We start from the raw sequence: 5,000 nt of genomic DNA on the forward strand, positions 1-5,000 counted from the left end.
CTCTCTCTCTCTCTCTCTCTTATTTCTATAGTACATTTACGACCTAATTCTTACTACGGCATTTACCAATATTTCAGGAAAGTGTTAATGCCACCACTTGAGAGGCAAATAATTATTTACTTTGCTTACATTTCTTTAGATAACATGAGTCATCACCCTTGTGTAATAAATAGCAAGTGTCTGACTATATATATATATATATATATATATATATATATATATATATATATATATATATATATATATATATATATACACATACTGTATATATATGTATATATATACATATATATGTATATATATGTACATACTGTATATATATATATATATATATATATATATATATATATATATATAGTTTAAATATGACCCCCACAGAGTGGAAAGATTTGACATTCCAAAGTCAAGGCTAACACATTTAAATATTTAAAATTTGGGTTTGGGTTCCATGAACTACAATTCACTATGGGATGAACTGACATAAACGCAATCAAATATCGGCCAAACTGAATCAGAAGTCCAGCGAGATATAATTTCATTTTTCACTCCGGCGTGATGAATGATGACTGAGAGGCGTGATGTTTGATAAGCGCGCGATCAATAAACGCCAGTTTCGACTCCATTCTGATACACGTGGAATTTGCAATTGAGGTGAACTTCAACCATTTTTTTGAGGTCAGCTTAGTCTATAAAGAGGAAGTTGATGACTATGTTAGCGAATGATTGAATGAATGATTTGAAGTTCTCTTGGCATCCTGACATCGAAGGTCATTGACGCCGCTATGTTAGGGATAATGATCATGGTGGCATGTCGTACAAAAGTAATATATGTTTTATTCCAGCTGTGACCAAGGTGTGGAATGATCTTCTTTGTCGGATAGTTAAATCGGTTGCTGTGGCCTGATCGGTAACGTCTCTGCCTGGTGTTTCCCAGTCGGGGGTTAGAGTCCCGCTCAGACTCGTTAAGTGTCATTAGTGTCTGCAACCTTACCATCCTTATGAGCTAAGGTGGGGGGGGGGTGTTTGGGGGAGCCTATAGGTCTATCTGCTGAGTCATCAGCAGCCACTGCCTGGCCCTCCCTAGTCCTAGCTTGGGTGGAGAGGAGGCTTGGGCGCTGATCATATATATGGTCAGTCTCTATGGCATTGTCCTGATTGCTAGGGCAATGTCACTGTCCCTTGCCTCTGCCATTCATGAGCGACCTTTAAACCTTTAAACTTCAAAGGTTCAAAGTTGCAGCAAAGGTTTTTATGTCATAGGTTTCTTATAGTTTATATATGAAATATCTGTTTTAATGTTTTTAAAATATTTCATTTTAATTGTTCATTACTTCTTATATCATTTATTTATTTCCTTATTTCCTTTCGGCACTGGGCTATTTTTCCCTGTTGGATCCCTTGGGCTTATAGCATCTTCTTTTTCCAACTAGGGTTGCAGCTTAGCTAATAATAATAATAATAATAATAATAATAATAATAATAATAATAATAATAACTGGTTTTAAAACTAAATTATAAACCCTGGTCCAACTTTCGGTTTCTATCATTCGTAAAACCAGTATCAAATCCCAGATTGTCCAACAGTCCAGTGCAGAGGTTTAAAGGACATTGCCCTATCAAGCAGGACAATGCCCTAGAGACTGACCATATATACATATGATCAGCGCCCAGGCCCAATCTCCATCCAAACTATGACCAAGGAGGGCCAGGCAATGGCTGCTGATGATTCAGCAGATAGACCTACAGGCTCCCCTAAAACCCCCATCCTTAGCTCGCAAGGATGATGAGGTTGCAGCGACCTAAGAAACTATCGCGTCTGAGCGGGACTCGAACCCCAGTCTGGCGTTCATCAGTCAGGGACGTTACCGCATCGGCCACCACAACTCAGGAAAGGAAATCAACAGTTTCATAATCTGATATTATTTGCATAAATTATCCATGTATATATCTCTGTTTTCAGCAGTATTCCTATGTTTCATCATGTTTCATAATTAAAGTTTTTAAAATCACTTCGTTATCAAAGCCCAGATTTCCCCACCAGAGGTGGAAAGGAAATCAACCCCAGAGTCACTCTCCCTCCCTGGAATATTCCAGGACGTGTTCATGGCCTACCAACAGCTCTCTGGACGGCCATAAAGAAAGATTTGAGAGCGAAGATCAGGCCAGGGAGATTGGCCAATCCAATGACCCAGTGAAAAAAAAAACACACACACACACACACATACACACGGAAAAAGAAATAACGCTACTCTCTTCCTTTCGAGGATTTTCCTGGACTTATTCCAGCGATGCTTATCCTAGTGAGAGTACTCTCTTCCTCTCACTTCCCCTTACAAGTCGTTCTGGTTATGGGAATGGCTCTCTTAAGATAGCTAGGGGCAGGATTTATTCTACAATATCACGCCACATTTGCTAAGTCTTAAGGCGGGTTTACACGGTCGAGCGGTTCGTCGAGCGCGGTTCGACAGACAAGTGTTTGAAGTGATGTTCGAACGTGTCAACGGGGTATTTGGTTCTCGAACAGAGTCGAACGGTTCGAAGAAAGTCTGTTCTCGCCTGACTATTGTGGGCGGGGCTTCATTGTCCACAAACCTTATGCATTCGTAGCTGACTCCACCTCTTCGAACCGTTTGACAAGCAGGTTCGATAACAAGGCTGACACGCTGGTTCGACAATCGGGTATACAAGCAGGTTCGACAATCCGGTATACAGTCGACAACCGTGTTGACAAGCAGGTTTGACAACACGGTTGACAAGCTGGTTCGATAACCGCGTTGACAAGCAGGTTCGACAATCGGGTTGACAACCAGGTTCGACAATCGGGTATACAAGCAGGTTCGACAACCGGGTTGACAACCAGGTTCGACAATCGGGTATACAAGCAGGTTCGACAACCGGGTTGACAAGCCGATTCGACAACCGGGTTGACAAGTCGGTTCGAGTCAATCGGGTTCGACGAACCGTTCGACCGTCTAAACCCAGCTTTAGAGACTGCTGATGCTGACAGCAACTTCACTAATTTCTTTCCGTTAAGTTTCAGTACATAAATAGCGCAAGTAGAGGGACCCTCAGTAGAGCGCAGACCTCCGCCGCGGGAACTTATTTCTCGACCTTTTGCACGACTGTGACCTTGACCTATGACCTTGACCTTAAGCTCTTCTCTTCCTCTTGTTTTTTTATGCTTTAATATTTATATAAGAAAGATCTAATTAAATGTTGGTATTGTTCTTAAAATATTTTATTTTGATTACATTATTACTTCTTTTGTAGTTTATTTATTTCCTTGTTTCCTTTCCTCACTGGGCTATTTTTCTCTGTTGGAACCCTTAGGCTTAATGCATCTTGCTTTTCGAGCTAGGGTTATAGCTTAGCTTGTAACAACAACAACAATAATAATAATAATGATAATAATAATAATAATAATAATAATAATAATATATTATTATTATTATTATAACACTTAACCCCTGCAAGTTTCATTACTCTACGATTAAAATTATGGCCAAGAAGCTCTTCACAAACAAACAAACACAAAAAACACACACAAAAAGGGTAAAACATAATCTCCTTCCAAATTCGTTGGCGGAGGTATTGATTATAATATAAAGGGAATAGTATTTACTACAAAATATACGTACTATACAAATCTATTCAAATATATCGAGTATAAAAGGATTATATAATATAAAGGACATCAAAAAATACCATTATAAATCAATAGTGACGCATCATATAATCAAAATATTACAACCTCTCTCTCTCTCTCTCTCTCTCTCTCTCTCTCTCTCTCTCTCTCTTCACAAGAGCGCAAGAAATATCCATCACATAATACAGTTCTAAAAGAAACTTCAAGAGATGGAAATGACGGCTCCAGCGGAAGACCTAGTGACCAGGAAATAATATTTAAGGGTGACGAAGGGATGACGGGTTTGAGAGTGGAGTGCCGGTACAAAGGATGAAGCTCTCCACCAATATCACTGGAGAATCAAATAAGGGGCTCAGCTGGTCACTGGAAAGTTACGTAACAAAAGACGACTGAAAGGTTGTACAATGTACATACAATGTACAGAGTTTGGTGGCCGATGTGGTAACGTCACTGACTGATAAATGCCAGACTTGGGTTCGAGTCCCGCTCAAACTCGTAAGTTTCTTTGATCGCTGTAACCTCTCTCTCTACTTGTGAGCTAAGGAATGGGGGTTTAGGGGAGCCTATAGGTCTATCTGCTGAGTCATCACCAGCCATTTCCTGACAATCTTTGGCCCTACCTTGGGCGCTGATCATATGTATAAATGGTCATTCTTTAGGGCATTGTCCTGCTTGATAGGGCAATATCACTGTCCCTTGCCTCTGCCATTCATGAGCGGCCTTTAAACCTTTATTTGGCCAGTAAAATACATAACAAGAAAGGAGGAAGATTGAAGAGAAGACTATTAATGCAAAAATTAAAACGAAAAGAAAGTTGAGGAAGATTACTTACACAGAGAGAAATGAAAAATTGGGTTTTTGAGTGACCCAATTTCATGGGTCTTCAAGAAGAGGATGGCGTCCAATAAACCAAGGAAGAAGGCGTGAAATTCTTTGATGAAAATTGATGGAAATTTCTACTGAAGAATATTCCTTTAAACCCAATAGCAAATCATATGCAAATCTGAGAGTAAAATATAATAAAAACAAGGTTATATCGACATAAGAAACGCTTAAGATTTTCATATAAAGTACGGTAATAAATTTGTATTACCATTTCCCTTTATATATATATATATATATATATGTATGTATATATATATATATTATATATATACATATATATATATATATATATATACGCATACATATAAAGAAATAAATATATATATATAAAAATATATATATATACTGTATATATATATATATATATATATATATTTAACATAACTATATATAAATGTATTTAGGTACTGAATATGTATACATATACAGCAGATATAAACATTAATATAAACATGTACTGTATAAAAAT

General features: G+C 37.9%; 2 protein-coding genes across 2 annotated transcripts in view; both read right to left on the minus strand.

Annotated features, from left to right (window-relative positions):
- The window catches only part of LOC137617982 (cell adhesion molecule 3-like), a 715,661-nt gene that overhangs the window by 619,703 nt on the left and 90,958 nt on the right, over positions 1-5,000 (minus strand). The window lies entirely within an intron of this gene.
- Positions 1-5,000, minus strand: part of LOC137617985 (uncharacterized) — a 22,606-nt gene that overhangs the window by 16,718 nt on the left and 888 nt on the right. The window lies entirely within an intron of this gene.

This window comes from Palaemon carinicauda, chromosome 24 (genome assembly GCF_036898095.1).
Source record: "Palaemon carinicauda isolate YSFRI2023 chromosome 24, ASM3689809v2, whole genome shotgun sequence".
Taxonomy (NCBI): Eukaryota; Metazoa; Arthropoda; class Malacostraca; order Decapoda; family Palaemonidae; genus Palaemon; species Palaemon carinicauda.